Genomic DNA, 19,929 nt, shown 5'->3' with positions numbered 1-19,929 from the left:
TGGTCGGGTTCTGCTACTACCACAGCCATGGTTGTGGCTCCACAGCCCACCCAGGGCAAAAAACCAGGGAAACGCATCAAACACTGAGCCGGAAAATCAGTTGCTGGGAAATATCGAAGTCATCCTTTCTGAAGTATCTCTCGATTCTTCTTAAGAGCTTACGGTCACTGATATCGGACTGGGGCAATCATCTCGGCGGAGCCTCCACACATGGCAGTCTTCCCTCCTAGGTGGAAAGACAGGGCGAAGATGCAAAGTCGTGATAAATGGCTTCAACAGTCCAGTGGAACTTCAACAGTTTTAGGAGACATGTGGAGGAAGTGAAACTCTTCGCACAGGATCGCCCCCTGTGCCTGTGATTGAAGAAACGCATTTTAAACTGTCTGATGTTCCTAGTACTGTGGGACTTTACACCCTATCGCAAGGATGACCTGTCTGAAGAAAGAGCCAAAGGGGAGGGGGACGGTCGCTTTGTTTGTTGATAGTATGCACCGCTCCTCTGCTCTCCCCCTGGCTATAGACCTGCAAGCAGCTGCAGTGGAAATTCACGCATGATCGAGGATCACTGTCTGTTCCCTTTTTATCCACAAAAGACTCTGAAGATCATACAGCTCTTATGGAATTACTCCCCCTACCATTTCTCGTACAGGAAGACCTCAATGTGCATGATTCCTTGTGGGAATCGACCTCTACTTGCCCTCAGGGTGGGTTTTTGGAGAGCCTCATGACACCTCGTGAGTTGTATGTCCTTACCCCAGGTTCTCCCACTCATTCCTGTGCTGCTACTGGATAACTCTCAGCCACCGACATATCTTTCTGCTCTGCGGGCTCCACTCAGTGAAACGTCATTGACAGCCTTCTTTCCGCTGGCCGCTTCCAACACCCAATTCACCTACTGCGTAAGGTTTACTTGAACAGAAGCCAATAAAGTGGATCGTCATCAGGGCTAACTGGACACTGTTCAGCAAGTCGCTGTGTCTGAACATCGTGATAGTGTCCAGGATTGGGTGGACCACATTACATGAGTGATTCATCATCCCAAAGACCTCCGGTCATCTTAGTAGGCAACCTGTACCTTGGTGGAGAGATGAAGGAAGTTCAGCAATCTGAGACAGATGTACGAGTAAAATACTTCGATCGTTTAACTATTGCGCAACAGCCATTATCTCTTGGACACTATCGACCGTTTCAGTTGCTCTGTACACATATGAGAGACCATCTGCACGATTTATGGTAAATATAGTCGTTTACCAATAACAGCAGTGCTGAAGTAGTGGTGTCTCCAGACCCCACTCAGGGGCATCGCTTAGACGATGGTAGAGAATTTTGCACCAACTGCAGCCAATGCCAACCAGGGCCCAGGGTTTTAGCACTGCTGTGTACCCTCAGAGAAGGGTAAGCTAGACTTCAGGTCCTACAATTCTGAGTTTTTCAACTGAAATATCTCCACGCAGGAGCTAGAATTGGCATTGTCTGAGAATCGTGGCACTGTATCCAGTAACGACCTAATCCGGTACTGTGTGCTTCGACATTTGTCAGCAGCGTGAAAGCAAATCCTCCTCGAACGTTTCAATTTTATTCTCGCGGAGAGAGATAATTCTGAAACCTCTCCGCAAAACCAGGCAGGGACCGCGCAAGTTCCAGTAGTTACAGGAGCGTGTAGGAAAGACCTTGGCCTGAAAAAAATTTAAAATTTTTGGTAAGGTCTTATGGGACCAAACTGCTGAGGTCATCGGTCCCTGAGCCTACACACTACTTAATCTAAGTTAAACTAACTTGCGCTATGGACAACACGCACCACTATGCCCGAGGGAGGCCTCGAACCTCCGACGGAGTGAGCTGCACGGACACCTTGGCCTGCAAGGCTTGTACAAAGTAGATAAAGGGTAAGGTGCCAGGACATGGGCACTTACACGTTACCTTACCAACATTAGTAATAATAATAGAGGGACTGGCAAGGGCATCAGCTCATGACTCTATTGAATTATGATAAATATGAGGCACTCTCGAGCAGTATTCCCTGCATGTCTGCTGCTGGCCGTAGCTCGCCGGGCAGCCGTGGGCGGCAGGTAGCGGTCACCGGAAACGCGGGACAATACGGCGCTTTTGGGGATAGCCCGTCATCCGGAGCCACCCGTACTGCGCAACACGTGGCGAAGACGGGAATTTCGTTTGCCTAGGAGCGATATGACCTAATCGATGATTGGGTAGATCTCAGAAATGCCGATGGAGGGATTTCGGCGATGATAGAGAGTTCGACATTGGCCGAAACTGAGTCTTCTTCCGCCGCGTTTTCGTACGCGTGGGAGACAGGAGAATTGTGGAGAGGCTGGACTTCGCCGTCAGCCATCGAGCGGTACGGACTTGCAGACGGCGTCTTGTCCAACGTCTTTGAAGGGAGATATACGGTCTGTATCGAAACACTGCACCAAAGGGTGTTCCGTGCAGAGTTCTGTGGTTAGAGCCCTTTGTGTGCTCAGAAACGCGATTTTCACCAACTCTTAACCACTTCCAATAACATACCTAATATTCTTGATCTGGTAGTTATTCTTGCGAGGTACCTAGTATTTATCAACGCAGCTGCCGGTAATAGGGGCGCGCAATTGCAAATTGTTAATGTGCCATTCTCAGGAGTGTGTGGGTGGACAAAGAAATTCACATTTTTTTGTAAATTTTGTCAGTTGTGTGGGATATCAAATTAAAATGCTAATATTACAATCGAATTATCGACTTCATTGTAGCTAGCATTTACCTCGTCCCAGTAAGCTTTAGATGTACTCTAGTCACTGCACAGCTTGCCCAGACGAGAAGGAAAGAAGGTTAGCGGCCTTCTATGCCAGCGATGGACAAATAAGCTTACAAAAGTAGTCCAGAATCTTCAGGAAGCCCTCCTCAAACTACAACGGTTGGGGAAGGAGGTGTGGTTGAGATATGTACCAGGGCACGTGGCTGTTATGGGGGATGACAGCTCAGACGCAGCAGCCGAGGGGGCCTGTCGTGAGAGTTACTTCCTTGGGCCATACTACCAGCTCGCTGTTGCGGTACAAAGTGAAGCGTCGAAGAGAAGTGGCTGGAAGTCCAGATGATGAGCTGCGTCTGGCAGAGCCACTTCGCGACCGTCGCGTACCTCCTTCTGTCACGAAGGCGAGATGAAGTTCTCTGTACTCGTTTTGGCATAGGCCACTGTCCTCTAACGCATGGCATCTGCTCTGGCGACACCTTCCCTCTAACACAACTGTTTTTTTTTAAATTTTTTTAAATTTTTTATAGGAATAACCGATAACATGTATCTGTCGTTTCTTCTATACGTGAACATTCTCGGCTGTTTCACTGAAAGAATTTCATTTGATTTTGTATACGATGTATTATATTTCAGGCTAAAATATATAAAAAGAAATTAATTTGTTGCAATCGACATGTAATAAACGTTAAAAATTGTTCTTGCTATAGAAATATTTGAAATTAGAAATTCTGGCATACTTGAAATTCATATTATTAAATGCACAATCTAACGCCAATTATTACATTTGTTTCTGGATTCATTTATAAAATAATGACATGGCTTAGTAAAGATTCTTCTTTCGTCAAGAAAGTATGCAAGCTCTGTTGGTTTGTAAACTCTTTGGAATATTGAAACTTCCTGGCAGATTAAAACTGTGTGCCCGACCGAGACTCGAACTCGGGACCTTTGCCTTCGCGGGCAAGTGCTCTACCAAATGAGCTACCGAAGCACGACTCACGCCCGGTACCCACAGCTTCACTACTGCCAGTACCTCGTCTCCTACCTTCCAAACTTTACAGAAGCTCTCCTGCGAACCTTGCAGAACTAGCACTCCTGAAAGAAAGGATATAGCGGAGACATGGCTTAGCCACAGCCTGGGGGATGTTTCCAGAATGAGATTTTCACTCTGCAGCGGAGTGTGCGCTGATATGAAACTTCCTGGCAGATTAAAACTGTGTGCCCGACCGAGACTCGAACTCGGAACCTTTGCCTTTCGCGGGCAAGTGCTCTACCAACTGAGCTACCGAAGCACGACTCACGCCCGGTACCCACAGCTTCACTACTGCCAGTACCTCGTCTCCTACCTTCCAAACTTTACAGAAGCTCTCCTGCGAACCTTGCAGAACTAGCACTCCTGAAAGAAAGGATATAGCGGAGACATGGCTTAGCCACAGCCTGGGGGATGTTTCCAGAATGAGATTTTCACTCTGCAGCGGAGTGTGCGCTGATATGAAACTTCCTGGAAACATCCCCCAGGCTGTGGCTAAGCCATGTCTCCGCTATATCCTTTCTTTCAGGAGTGCTAGTTCTGCAAGGTTCGCAGGAGAGCTTCTGTAAAGTTTGGAAGGTAGGAGACGAGGTACTGGCAGTAGTGAAGCTGTGGGTACCGAGCGTGAGTCGTGCTTCGGTAGCTCAGTTGGTAGAGCACTTGCCCGCGAAAGGCAAAGGTCCCGAGTTCGAGTCTCGGTCGGGCACACAGTTTTAATCTGCCAGGAAGTTTCATATCAGCGCACACTCCGTTCCAGAGTGAAAATCTCATTCTGGAAACATCTCCCAGGCTGTGGCTAAGCCATGTCTCCGCAATATTCTTTCTTTCAGGAGTGCTAGTTCTGCATGATTCGCAGGAGAGCTTTTGTACAGTTTGGAAGGTAGGAGACGAGATACTGGCAGAAGTGAAGCTGTGAGGACGGGCCGTGAGTCGTGCTTGGGTAGCTCAGTTGGTAGAGCACTTGCCCGCGAGAGGCAAAGTTCCCGAGTTCGAGTCTCGGTAAGGCGCACAGTTTTAATCTGCCAGGAAGTTTCTGTGTGCTTGTTTGAATAAGTTCGCTTTCTCTTTTTCCGCTATGACCGCTTGTGTGCCGCAAGAAGTCCTTTCCAAGAATGAAATTCTCACATTTTATTAAAACGTCTTATTCGAAGGGCTGTGTTTTGTCATTGACAACTATTCTTGAAATACATATTGCCGTCGGATGAAGGCATTTTCCATTTGCGATTTTCAGCGGAACGCTTTCGTACCATGAAACGCAGACTTCTCTAAGAATCTGGTGTTTGTGACAATATAAGAATTCTTGCTTATTTGACTACATCTATGACAACAAAGGATATCATGATGTAACGCCAAAAGTCACATTTGTTATTTGAGAAACACTTTGCTGTGCGCGCTCTGTGAGGTACAGCTTTGTACCTCTGTGAGGTATGGAAACGCATCACCTGATCAATTCATCTATTGTTGTGACATCATTTACAAGGAAAGTTTGCTTGGTAGACATCTGCTGCGACTCCTTTCATGAAGTGTGAGACTTCAGTAGCTGCCGGCCGCGGTGGTCTAGCGGTTCTAGGCGCTCAGTCCGGAACTGCGAGACTGCTACGGTCGCAGGTTCGAATCCGGCCTCGGGCATGGATGTGTGTGATGTCCTTAGGTTAGTTAGGTTTAAGTAGTTCTAAGTTCTAGGGGACTGATGACCACAGATGTTAAGTCCCATAGTGCTCGGAGCCATTTGAACTTCAGTAGCTTCTGTCACATCGAGATTCACAATGCAGCATTAAACTAAAACGCTCTGTATGAAGGACTGCGTCGTTTTCCCATGACGTTGTGAGCTCTTGATCAGTTGTTCTTCCACTTAGTGAACTTGCTGCTTGTAGTATCACATATCGATACTACCCCAAGGGCTTCAAATCGGCAACGGATTCGCAATTTTCTGTCAGACGCAAACAGCAGTCACGCAGGATGTGGTGGACCCAGTGGTGCATGCCTGCTGAGCCACGCCTCTAGCGGCTCTGGGTTACGAGCGCCCTCTGTGGCCGCAGTGTTGGACAGAGGGCGGCAGCCAGGCAGCCCTTCCTGCACTTGGAGTCTTTCCGGCACGGGGCAGTACACAGACGCCACCTTGTCACAGCTTAGTTCAGAGAGCCTCGTCTTTGTTGCTTTTGTGTGAGCTGGACTGCAATACTTGTTGTATGTGTCTTTGTACGCTTGGAGAAACACAAGTTAAGTAAATCTTCTGTCTACTCTCTTAGCTTCTTCACTAATCATTTCTGCTCCATTACAACTTTCCGACAGTTGCCACAGAGCTCTGTAGTTCACATCTAACCACAGTTATGTACAAACTCGTACACAACGCTGCTTATGGCCCCAAACCTTTTCTTCAGTTCGGTCTGAAATTTGTCCCAGCTACTGATTCAAATGGTTCAAATGGCTCTGAGCACTATGGGACTCAACTGCTGTGGTCATAAGTCCCCTAGAACTTAGAACTACTTAAACCTAAGTAACCTAAGGACATCACACACATCCATGCCCGAGGCAGGATTCGAACCTGCGACCGTAGCGGTGGTGCGGTTCCAGACTGTAGCGCCTTTAACCGCTCGGCCACTCCGGCCGGCCCAGCTACTGAGCTCCTCTTCGTTGTTGCTGAACCACTGGTGAACTGTGCCACACAAGTGAAAGTACATATTTGCTACATATATCATATCACCTCACCTGTTGTATTTAGCGACTCACTAGAATACTTTCCGCCATTTGTCGGGTCCTGACCCGCGTCTACAGAAGACACTGATGAATGACTGATGAGCAGCTGACTTATTGCTATTTTGGGATTCATTTGGCTTCTGAATATATGGACCGTGAGAACGATGAAATGCTTCCACTTCCCTTCCTGTCCGTGTAGCCGACAGCCTTAGTTCCTGGTTTGGAAGTACCTGGTATCCACACCAAATAATATCACTCAATAACTAGAATCAGGTCCAAATCAGAAAACAAGGTTGTCAATAATGTACAAAAGTACGTTTTTACGAGCAGCATGGTACAGCCAGAAGAGAAATGAGCTCCTGGACGTAGAGTGATGCTTTTTATATAAACATCGAATATTCTAGAATATGGAAACACAAGAAATTTCTAGACACTTTCATTAATGATAAATACTGAATAAAATGTGGTTAGTCGCGTTTGAACTAGTGACTCACAGAACGCCAAGCAGAGACGCTAACCGCACCACTGGTTGCAAATATTTTGTGGAAAAGGAACAGGAAGTAGATTAATGGGAGTTCGGAGATATGAAACTGCTGAAGAATGGCACTCACAAAAGAAATATCTAAGTAAAGAGAAGGTACCTGCAGTAGACAACGTTCGCTCAAGAATTAGTGAGATCTCGGAAAACAACTCCACGTGATATGCAAGAAGCATCTTACAGGCGAAATATTCTCTGACCTGAAGAAGGCTGCAATAATTGCAATTTCAAAGCAGACTGGCTCTGACAAGTGTGCATATTACGTCACTATCACTTCAATGTATCATGTAGGTATCATCAGTTGCCTCAGTTAACATTTCCTCAGAAAAGAATCCAATGAATTTCACAGAGTGACAAAGAGGAGGAGGAGATTACTGTTTAACGTCCCGTCGACAACGAGGTCATTAGAGACGGAGCACAAGCTATGATTAGGGAAGGATGGGGAAGGAAATCGGCTGTGCCCTTTCTAAGGAACCATTCCGGCATCTGCCTGAAGCGATTTAGGGAAATCACGGAAAACCTGGGTGTTGTGTGATGTCCTTAGGTTAGTTAGGTTTAAGTAGTTCTGAGTTCTAGGGGACTGATGACCATAAATGTTAAGTCCCATAGTGCTCAGAGCCATTTGAACCATTTGAACGGAAAACCTAAATCAGGATGGCCGGACGCGGGATTGAACCGTCGTCCTCCCGAATGCGAGTCCAGTGTGCTAACCACTGCGCCACCTCGCTCGGTGAGTGAGAAAGAAGTGCAGATAAAATATTGGCGTTACTGCAAGATGAGTCAGTGGATATGTGACGTATACGCTCGACTGTGCGGACAATGTACATCAGGAATACAGTGATGACGACACGTGTTTAACAAGTAAAAGTGATACTAACGTAGGTGTCGAGCCATGTAGTTCGTCATCGTTATCAAACAATGAGCCATAAATCTCATCTCCAGTGAAACGTGGTAAAGACGATCGTTGTCTAAGGAGCGGATACTAAACGTAATTACATACATGGAAGATCATTCACAGCATAGTAAACAAAAAAATTATGAATAGATTTCAAATAAGTCTCTAGCTGTATGACCATGTTGTGCATAGGAAAAACTACGGATATTAAAGGCAGGTCAAGGCGCACTTATTACAAAAACAGGTGTTTGCGTGTTTCAACGATGCGCGGAACTATTTACAGGATGTGCATGATATTGACCTACTACGTTATGCACATAAAACGCAGTGTGACATAGATTACAGTGATTTCCAGGGAAGAAGTGGATGGTTGCAGAACTTCAAGCAGTGATACAGAATTGGAGGACGCAAGATAAAGAAATTTTAACAAAGTATCAACTTCACGAGGCACAGTAAACTGCGTAATCGACGGGAAAATTTGTAGATGAGATCAAGAAACTTATCCTATCGTTCAGTAAGGAATTTGTTTTCAACTCATATGAATTGGGATTTGATAAGGAAATGCATGTAAAAGGAACCTGGAAATCAGAGATACCAAGAGAGTTGCGTCAAGATCAATTAATATCAGTAACTTCACACATTTGTGTACAATTATACTTGCTGTAAATCTGCTTGATAAATTGCCTGTAAAGTTATCTACTGCGTCGTGAGGTGCTCTGCCCCATACGATTCTTTCTCATCCGCGTGATCTTCCAAGGCACTATTGAATATTTGCGTCAAGCAAACAATAATGGGAAAAAGGGCGTAAGAGAACTACAAGTATGGTAAGAGCGCTGCTCTGAGCCAATAGCTGGTCAAAATAACTTGCTTTTGCTTGATTCCTGGTCTCCATATAAAAATCATACTCCTTAAGAGCAAATTAACAGTTTTGAAAAGTGTGTGACATTGCAGTTCATACCACCTGGAACCACTGGAAAAATTCAGAATCTGGATGTTTGTTTTTTCTGTGCCTATAAAACATATCATCACACAGCTTGCAGCTATGCATTAAAGTACAGCCAGTTTCACCATAATCTCCGCGACAGACTGTTTCACATTCAGTCGACTTGAGGGGCTTAGCATTTTTTCGTTGGTACTGGTTTGGCGACAGTGGGGTTCCAGATCTGGGGCCTGGTAAGCACAGCGACGACCGTGCAGCGTGGCGGTGGATTGTTGTGTGTCTTAGGGGATGAGAATCTTGGCTTGGCCGCTCATATCGCGAGGATCTTAAAATCTTCCCCACAAAAAAACCTCCCTCTGGGGGCCAATGAGATCCATGGCTGTTCAAGTGGAACAGTGGCTAGCGGGCAACCTCTGGGGGCCTGTGGTATCTCAGTTGTACAAGACTTGCTCAGGCAAGCAGTTCTCTGTCTGAGTGGATGTATATTTCCCTGGCTGCTCGTGTGATCGGGATGTAACCCTCGAAATCTTCTTCTCCTCCCAGTGTGACGTGTGTCCCGTCTGGGAGAAATTACACCCATTCAACCAGACGAATGAGAGAGGCTAGCCCTTCTGATAATCGGAATCAGTTGGTCTTGTGTAATAGGACGCAAGGAGTCGTAAATCAAAATATGTTTCTAGTGTTCAAGATGAAGGAGTGGACGTTTGCAGAAGTGTATCTATAAATGCTTGGAATGACTTGCTGGCATCTTAACGACCATTAAACGCTTATGTAATGGCTCCTTGTTGATTGAAACTAACCAGTCAAAACAGGTGGAACTTCTTAAGAAATCACACAAATTGAGTGACTCTCAACTCAAGCAAATGCGTGGTCACGTGCCGTATTATCATGGACATGGACATAGTGGAACTGAAGCAAGAATGGCCATCACAGGGGATAGTGGAAGTGGAGCAACGAACACAAAGGAATGATGGAGAAATTGGTAAGACTGCCACTTTCATTGCCACCATTAACTCTCCAATGCGTCCTGCATATATTGTGGCAGTGTTCCTCTGTCTTACAGTTAGGCCTTACATACCTAACAGTTAGGACTTCAATATCTAATCCTTTGCCGTGCTATAAATACCTTCATTTTCACCATACAAGCATGAAGTGTGGAGTTCAAGTGACCTATTGAAAGTGTGGAAAGACAGTCTATGAAGGTGTAACGTGACAAAACCCCATGTATTTGCCTCTATGTATCCTCGCATTGTGCAGAAATCTGCTCCTAAGGTGGACACTTAAATACAGATGACATCCAGTGTATCTTCACACACCATCGGATCCCCACATTTTGTACCCTCATTCGTCACTCAGCACCAAGTTTTTCCACTGTTCAATCATCCAATGTTCACGCTCCTTATACCAAACGAGGTGTTCTTTGGCATTTACCGGCGTGATGTGAGGCTTATGAGCAGCCGCTCGACCATGAAATCTAAGTTTTCTCACCTCCCGCCTAACTGTCATAGTACTTTCAGTGGATCACGATGCAGTTTGGAATTCCTGTGTGACCCTCTTCAACTGTCGGCGGTCTCTGTCGTCAACAGACGAGGTCGACCTGTACGCTTTTGTGCTGTACGTGTCCCTTCACGTTTCCACTTCGCTATCACATCGGAAACAGTGGGCCTATGGATGTTTAGGAGCGTGGAAATCTCGCGTACAGACTTACGACACAAGTGACAACCAACCACGTGACCACATTCGAAGTCTGTGAGTTCCTAGGAGCGCCCCATTCTGCTCTCTCGCGATGTCTAATGACTACTGAGGTCGTTGATATGGAGTACCTGGCAGTAGGTGGCAGCACAATGCACCTAACATGAAAAGTATGTTTTGGGGGTGTCCAGATACTATTGGTCATATAGTGTCCTTTCTACTCATCTTCACACAGGCACAGATCTATGTCGGATGACTTGTTGCTCAGTGAGACGACCCTCCAATGTGTGGTGCCTGGAGAGTACAGATCACTGTGCGCCGCATGTTTTATTTTCTGAGCAGGGTGTGCAGACACGCTGACAGATTTGACATTTGCCGTTTGTTTTAGGTAACATTTAGCGAGATATTCTTAATCAGTAAACATTGCAACTGTCTCGCCCAAATTGTTTGTAATTGGTCAGACAGTCTGATTCCCGTGTGCCTTTTGTTCAGTTCCTCCATCGTTTTACTTCTATTTTAACCCAAAGTGTACCACTTTCCATGCTTTGCAATTGTCTTAAGGCTCGTGAGATAGCGTTTGTGCGGATCAATGCTAGTGAAGTGGGAGTGACTGCATGAGCGCATTTTATGAGTTTCCTCCTCACCCTGTGTGACAACAGTTTTAGTAACTTCATCCACATTCGTTTCTTTTAATATGTAAAAGGGCAATGATAAACTCGTCGCTGAGCGCTTGCAAGTCACACACACACACACACACACAAAAGCGTGCGCGCCGGTACGTTCTGTTGCATGCTAACACATTGCACCAATTCTCGTCAGCCCGTTACAGAAATGTGATTCTTCATGCATTCTTTGAGAGTGGCCACCTAGCTGAACGTCGTGCACTGTTTGTGGCTCCTTGCATGTCGCCTTCGATGTCTTTTGTGCACTCCTTTGTGATTACTGTGCCGCACCATTTTTCATTCGGTGTTCATGGTGCAAGCTGATGGTTTGTTTTGAACATTTCTTGAATTTCGACTACGTCCTTTTCCTGAAGTGTAATACAAACATCCATAGAAGGTTGATCTCTGAATCTCCAGAACACTCATTTTATGTGGTCCTCGCGAGTGAGTCAATAGTAGCTAAAAGTTTTCCTTTCATAACTGTTAGCAGAACACTTTAAAATCAGCCCTACTATAGATTGAACTTGCGACCTCTTCCTCAACGAGTTCCTTCTGCAAAGAATAGTTGTATTAATCGGATAATGCCTTGGAAAAGAGGTTATCAATTGTATATCGTCAAAAGTGAGATAATGGTTATGGATTGATGTCTAACTGAAACAGGCGAAACTGAGTGAATGTGATTAGGAAATGAGTCACTAAAAGAAATAGATGGGCTTTGGTATTTGGGTAGCAAAATAAATTAAGCTCCAGAAGTAGACAGAATATAAAATTAAGACTGAAGATAGCAAGAAAAACGTTGTTTATATCGAACGTAAATATAGGTGATAGAAAGTCCTGTCGGAAAGTATATCTGGATTCACGAACGGACAAACAGGTAACGTGTCCTCGACAAAATTATTCGTAGATAAAATTGCCATTCCGCGACTTTGAATCGCTGTGGCAAGTAACCTGTACACGGAGTGGACGCCACCTATTCCTGACGAGAAGGTGGGCACGACTGCGCTCTTAGCAGGCTTCCCACCCTCCGGAGATGACGCTGGTAGATGGCAGGCCTGGGAGGCAGGCCGGGGAGGGGCTGTAGTGGAAGCGGAGCAGAAGGAGGAGGCAGAGAGGGAGGGAGAGGGCCGATCGCGTATGCGGCGGAGCGTGCCGCTATCTATAACGACTCTTCCTGTTCGACTCATATAATATGCATTACGGCCGGGAGAGGTCCGCTGGCGCTGCTGAGGATGACGATCGCTCCCTACCTCCGGACCGTGCCGCCTGCCCCACCCCCGCTTGCCTCTCTCCCTCGTTCCGCCAGAAGTCGCTGCGATCCGTGTGCGCTTGTCCCCCCGGGCGCCCCTAAACATTCTCCCTCGTGGCTGCCGCCAGCGCTGTATCAGATTGCGGAGCACTTGCTCCCGCTCCCACTCTACCGACAAGTGGTCCACGTCTTCTCTTCTCCCTGCGGCTACTCCGAGGGTTCATCGAAAGCACAGAACTGTCAGTTATGGTCACCAGTCTTTTGTCTGCGTACCGGTCACATTCAAAAACTTTTGCAGTCGCTTATCTTTTGCATTACCTAAAAAAGATTTCAAAACAAGTTATATAAAGTAGAATTTATTGCCTCAACCAATGGGCACAGCCCAGTCCTGATCGACCACATGTCACACTAGAAACCAAACTGAAAATTCTACATCTACATGGATACTCTGCAAATCACGTTTAAGTGCCTGGCAGAGAGTTCATCGAACCACCTTCACAATTCTCTATTATTCCAATCTCGTATAGCACGCGGGAAGAATGAACGCCTATATATTTCCGTACGAGCTCTGATTTCCCTTATTTTATCGTGGTGATAGTTCCTCCCTATGTAGTTCGGTGTCAAAAAAATATTTTCGCATTCGGAGGAGGAAGTTGGTGATTGGAATTTCGTGAGACGATTCCGTCGCAACGAAAAACACCTTTCTTTTAATGATTTACAGCTCAAATCCTGTATCATTTCTGTGACACACTCTTCCATATTTCTCGATAATACAAAACGTGCTGTCTTTCTTTGCACTTTTTCGGTGTACTCTGTCAGTCCTATCTGGTAAGGATCCCACACCGCGCAGCAGTATTCTAAAAGAGGACGGACAAGTTTAGTGTAGGCAGTCTCCTTAGTAGGTTTGTTACATTTCTAAGTATCCTGCCAATAAAACGCAGCCTTTCGTTAGCCTTCCCCACGACATTTTCTATGTGTTCTTTTCAATTTAAGTTGTTCGTAATTGGCTTTTAGATTAGACTGATTTATCGAGTAATCCAATTTTAACGAGTTCCTTTTAGGAATCATGTGGATGACCTCACAATTTTCGTTATTTAGGGTCAACTGCCACATTTCGCACCATTCAGATATTTTTTCTAAATCGTTTTGCAGTTTGTTTTGATCTTCTGATGACTTTATTAGTCGATAAACGACAGCGTCATCTGCAAACAACCGAAGACGGCGGCTCAATCGTTTATATGGATAAGGAACAGCAAAGGGCCTATAGGCTATAACACTACCTCGGCGAACTCCTGAAATCACTTGTGTTTTACTCGATGACTTCCCGTGAATTACAACGAACTGTGGTCTCTCTGACAGGAAATCGCAAATCCAGTCACATAATATTTCATAAGCACGCAATTTCACTACGAGCCGCTTGCGTGGTACAGTGTCAAAGCCTTCCGGAAATCCAAGAATACAGAATCGATCTGAAATCCCTTGTCAATAGCACTCAGCACTTCATGTGAATAAAGAGCTAGTTGTGTTTCTCAGGAACGATGTTTTCTAAACCCATGTCGATTGTGTGTCAACAGACCGTTTCCTTCGAGGTAATTCATAATGTTCCCACACTATATATGTTCTAAAATCCTGCTGCATATCGACGTTAACGATATGGGCCTGTAATTTAATGGATTACTCCTGGTGTGACCTGTGCAACTTTCCAGTCTTTGTGTACGGGTCTTTCGTCGGGCGAACGGTTGTATATGATTGTTAGGTATGGAGCTAATGCATCAGCATACTCCGAAAGGAACCTAACTGGTATACAGTCTGGACCAGAATACTTGCTTTTATTAAGTAATTTGAGTTGTTTCACTACTCCGAGGAAATTTACTTCTACGTTACTCATGTTGGCAGCTGTTCTCGATTTGAATTCTGGAATATTTACTTCGTCTTCTTTTGTGAAGGCATTTTGGAAGGCTGTGTTTAGTAACTCTGCTTTGGCAGCACTGTCTTCGATAGTATCCCCATTGTTATCGCGCAGAGAAGACATTGACTGTTTCTTGCCGCTAACATACTTCACATACGACCAGAACATCATTGGATTTTCTGCCAGGTTTCGAGACAAGGTTTCGTTGTGGAAACTGTTTTAGGTGTCTCACATTGAACTCCGCGCTAAATTTCGAGCTTCTGTAAAGGATCACCAACCTTACGGATTTTGCGTCTGTTTAAATTTGGCATGTTTGTTTCATTGTTTCTGCAGCAGTGTTCTAACCCGTTTTATGTACCAAGGAGGATCAGCTCCGTCGTTTGTTAGTTTATTTGGTATAAATCTCTCAATTGCTGCCGATACTATTTCTTTGAATTTAAGCCACATCTGGTCTACACTTATATTATTAATTTGGAATGAGTGGAGATTGTCTCTCAGGAAGGTGTCAAGAGAATTTTTATGTGGTTTTTTGAATAGGTATATTTTTCGCTTATTTTTCGAGGATTTGAGGATTACAATATTCAATCTCGCTACGACGTCCCTGTGTTCACTAGTCCCTACATCTGTTTTGATGCTTGTTATTAAGTCAGGATTATTTCTTGCTAAGAGGTAATTTGTGCTTTCACAACCGTTTACTATTCGCGTGGGCTACTATGAACTAACTGCTCGGAATAATTTTCAGAGAATGCGTGTAGCACAATTTCGGATGATATTTTATGCGTACCTCTGGAATTAAACATGTATTTTCGCCAACATATCGAGGATAAATTAACGTCACCACCAACTATTATCGTATGAGTCGGGTACATGTTTGAAATCAAGCTCAAGTTTTCTTTGAACTTTACAGCAACTGTATCGTCTGAACTGGGAGGTCGGTAAAACGATCCAATTATTATTTTATTCCGGTTGTGAACAATGAGCTCTGCCCACAGGAAGTATCTACTTCAATTTCGCGACAAACTACTTCTGACAGCAACAAACACGCCACCGCCAATCGTGTTCAGCCTATCTTTTCGGAACACCGGCAGGTTCTTCGCAAAAATTTCGGCTGAGCTTATATCCGGCTTTAGCAAGCTTTCAATGCCTATAATGATTTGAGAATCAGTGCTTTCTATGAGCGCTTGGAGCTCTGGTACTTTCCCAACACAGCTACGACAATTTACAACTGTTATACCAGTGGTTCCTGTATCTGCGTTCTTCTTGTGTTCAGCCTGCACCCTTTGCGACTGTGGCCCTTCTTGTGTTTTCCCGAGACCCTCTGACTTAAAAAACCTCCCAGTCCACTACACACAGCCCCATCTACCCGTGTAGCCGCCTCCTGCGTATAGTGGTCACCTGACCTATTCAGCGGAACCCGAAACCCAACCACACTTTGGCGCAAGTCGAGGACTCTGCATTCTACACGGTCGCAGAACCGTCTGAGGCTCTGATTCAGACCCTCCACTCAGCTCTGTACCAGAGGTCCGCAATCGGTCCTGTCGACTATGCTGCAAATGGTCAGCTCTGCTTTCATCTTGCAAGCAGGACTGGCAGCCTTTACCACTTCTGCTAGCCAATCGAAACCAGAGAGAATCTCTTCTGTTCCAAAGTGGCACACATCATTGGTACCGACGTGAGCAACCACCTGCAGTTGGCTGCACCCTGTGCTCTTCATGGCATCCAGGACGACCCTTTCCACATCTGGAGTGATCCCACCCGGCATGCACACGGAGTGCACATTGGTTTTCTTACCCTCCTTGTCAGCCAAGTCCCTAAGGGGCCCCATAACGCGCCTGACGTTGGATCTCCCAACTGCCAATAATCCCACCCTCTGCGATTGGATGGATCTTGCAGGCTGAGTGGTTTCCTCTGAAACAGGACAGGCGACAGCATCTGGCTCAGCGACAGTGTCAGTCACGGATAGCACCCGGAACCTGTTCGTCAGACAAACCGGGGAGGCCTTAGGTGCGGCCGCCTGGGAAGTCTTTCGCCGCCTGATTCGCCCTGCGGCGACCTCCTACTCGACCACAGGTGAGGGGTCGACGTCACTGCGAGCAGTAGCTGGGTTTGCCTCCGGTGAGGACCGAACGGAGGACTCTGACGTGCTGGACGTCCGTAGGGTCCCCACGGCTAGCCTACAACAATGGCGCCCATCCACTGCAGCCTCAAGCTGTGTAAACGAAGCCATCACAGCCTGAAGCTGAGAGCGAAGTGTCACCAACTCGGCTCGCATCCGCGCACAACAATCGCAGTCCCTGTCCATACTATAGACCGTGGGAAACTTAACTATGCAGATAAACGGACTATCGGCACGTGCAGCGCAACTCTACTGTAGACAAAAACGCACGAACTGTGTCTAGTAATACGCAGATATTCAAAAACCTAACTACCGAATCACTCAATTGAAACTAAATAGTTTGCCCCTGATTAGCAACTTTTAATATATACAAAATCGTTTTACTTTCTGACGCAGAAGAAAACGCGAGAACTGTGGCTATTAGATGTTAAATTCACACGCAGAAACTCATGAAACTAAACTATTAAAGCACACAGATGATACAATTAAATTTGCTCCTGGTTATGAACTCGTAAATGACACAAAAGCCGTTTACTTATATGTTGCTGCGTCTGCCTCGGTCGGCTACTGCTGCCTCCTCTATGGAACTTGTGCTGTTCCCCAAAATTTTTGGAGAAAATAGTGTTCAATTCCAAAATTCGGACAGATATCACAGAGTATAGCGAAATCGCTAAATCTAAATTACAGTATTTCCTACTATGTGGGGAACACCTTACCCTGCACAATTTCAGTAGCAAAGATAAACCCTAATTACTGGCCAACAGCGCGGCATGTAAAATTACTTGTCCTGACTGTGATAGGTTTTATTAATCAGAGAGAGATATAGCAACCACGCTGGCAGAACTTACATTCAGCTAGAGTTTTCTGAACTCTGGGTCGTGTAGTCATGCGTCGTCCTACCTACCACTATGCAGTTTTTCGGTCACAATTAGATATGCTGAGTTATGTTTATAAATTGTTCAGTCAAAAAAAAAAAAAGGCTCAAATGGCTCTGAGCACTATGGGACTTAACATCTGTGGTCATCAGTCCCCTATAACTTATAACTGTTATTGTTGTTGTCTTCAGTCCTCAGACTGGTTTGATGCAGCTCTCCATGCTACCCTATCCTGTGCAAGCTTCTTCATCTTCCGATACTTACTGCAACCTACATCCTTCTGAATCTGCTTAGTATATTCATCTCTTGGTCTCCCTCTACGATTTTTATCCTCCACGCTGCGCTCCGATGCTAAATTTGTGACCCCTTGATGCCTCAGAACATGTCCTACCAACCGGTCCCTTCTTATTGTCAAGTTGTGCCACAAACTCCTCTTCTCCCCAATTCTATTCAATACCTCCACATTAGTTATGTGATCTACCCATCTAATCTTCAGCATTCTTCTGTAGCACCACATTTCGAAAGCTTCTATTCTCTTCTTGTTCAAACTGTTTAACGTCCATGTTTCACTTCCATACATGGCTACGCTCCGTACAAATACTTTCAGAAACGACTTCCTGACACTTAAATCAATACTCGATGTAACTTATAACTACTTAAACCTAACTAAGCTAAGGACATCACACACATCCATGCTCGAGGAAGGATTCGAACCTGCGGCCGTAGCTGTCACGCGGTTCCAGACTGAAGCGCCTAGAACCGCACGGCCACACCGGCGGGCAAATTTTTCAGTCAAAAAAATGGTTCAAATGGCTCTGAACACTATGGGACTCAACATCTTAGGTCATGAGTCCCCTAGAACTTAGAACTACTTAAACCTAACTAACCTAAGGACATCACACATACCCATGGCCGAGGCAGGATTCGAACCTGCGACCGTAGCAATCCCGCGGTTCCAGACTGCAGCGCCAGAACCGCACGGCCACCACGACCGGAAAATTTTTCAGTCGCCTTACCAGCTTAACAGTTATGTTTTTTCACTTGTTATTTGCTGAGAGGTGTAAAATGTTTGCTGGCGTTCTTTGTTTGTTACATACCTCGACGCGAAGCGACACTTGCCGTCAGCAGCATCCTTGCGGTACGGAATTTTCTCGAGTCGCTGGATTGCACTGAGTCCGCGGCGAGCAGTTACCCGGGAGAGCTTCCCGACGCGTTGTCAGGAAATATACTGTTCTTTTTAAACTTCAAGGAAAGCAGGTATCTACGTCTTGCCACGGTCGCTCTTGCACGTAGGTCCTAGTATGTCTTAATGTTCTTAAAACGTGACACATGCTGTGCTTTGCTATGAAATAAAAATTCAGTTTAAAGTTCTTTTGTGAAGATGGAGAGTATTTCTCGTGTTACGGCTCATAGTAGTAGGTATTTTCATTTGTGCCATCATGACTGTTTAAATTACGATTGTTGATTTTGGAAAAGGAATAATATATTACAGAAAGTGAAACTTCTAATACCCTTGGCCTTGGAGTAAGAACAGAATAAATTTATTAGAGATTTCTTTGATATTTTCTAGAGGACGGAAGCTGTATGTAGTATGCCAATGGAGAGTACAGTACTTACACATTTGATAAGTGATCAGAGTGAGAAAGCATCTTAATAAATAAATAAATGAATAAAAAACAATTTGAACTAGTTTGAAACTGGTTAACCCGTATCCACTGCGCAAACATTGCGAAAATTTTTCATTGAAATTTATTGATAGATGAAGATAAAGTTACTTGTGCCCACATTCTATCCATTAAATATTTAGAAGTACCTGTAACCAAAAATACTTCAGAAACGAAGTGATTTATGAGCCATAATCAGAGAAGCTATTATTGCTTTGCACGTAGAATGCTAACTGATTAAACTCATCACACCGCACACTTATGTTTACGCTACTTACACCGGTCGTAGCACTTTAGGCCACATTTGGTAAGAATGTACTCACAACTTGACATTCCCAGGTGTAAACAACTACGCGGGCATGTAGAGTGGTCAAAGTAATACGTTTTTTTTTCAGTTTTTTCCCAGTTTCACTTTTAAGCGGTAAAACATCCTGAAAGATAGTTTGGCGTATTAGGTTTAGAGGAAATACCCTCGCAACCATAATTGATATATAAATGTGTTTCATGTAAAAGTAAAAACACGTTAAAAATGCGTAATGCATTATTCTTAAACTTCTGTTTCTCGACAAGTTTCATGAAGAGCGTTTATTGGCACCTAGAAATGTCCACTAGTGAGTGAAGACCACACCTGCCAGTCCCATAACCTGTACTTAGCAAACAAAGGCCAAATACACTCCTGGAAATTGAAATAAGAACACCGTGAATTCATTGTCCCAGGAAGGGGAAACTTTATTGACACATTCCTGGGGTCAGATACATCACATGATCACACTGACAGAACCACAGGCACATAGACACAGGCAACAGAGCATGCACAATGTCGGCACTAGTACAGTGTATAACCACCTTTCGCAGCAACGCAGGCTGCTATTCTCCCATGGAGACGATCGTAGAGATGCTGGATGTAGTCGTGTGGAACGGCTTG

This window comes from Schistocerca cancellata, chromosome 3 (genome assembly GCF_023864275.1).
Source record: "Schistocerca cancellata isolate TAMUIC-IGC-003103 chromosome 3, iqSchCanc2.1, whole genome shotgun sequence".
NCBI lineage: Eukaryota > Metazoa > Arthropoda > Insecta > Orthoptera > Acrididae > Schistocerca > Schistocerca cancellata.
Note: the sequence above shows the minus strand (reverse complement) of the source record.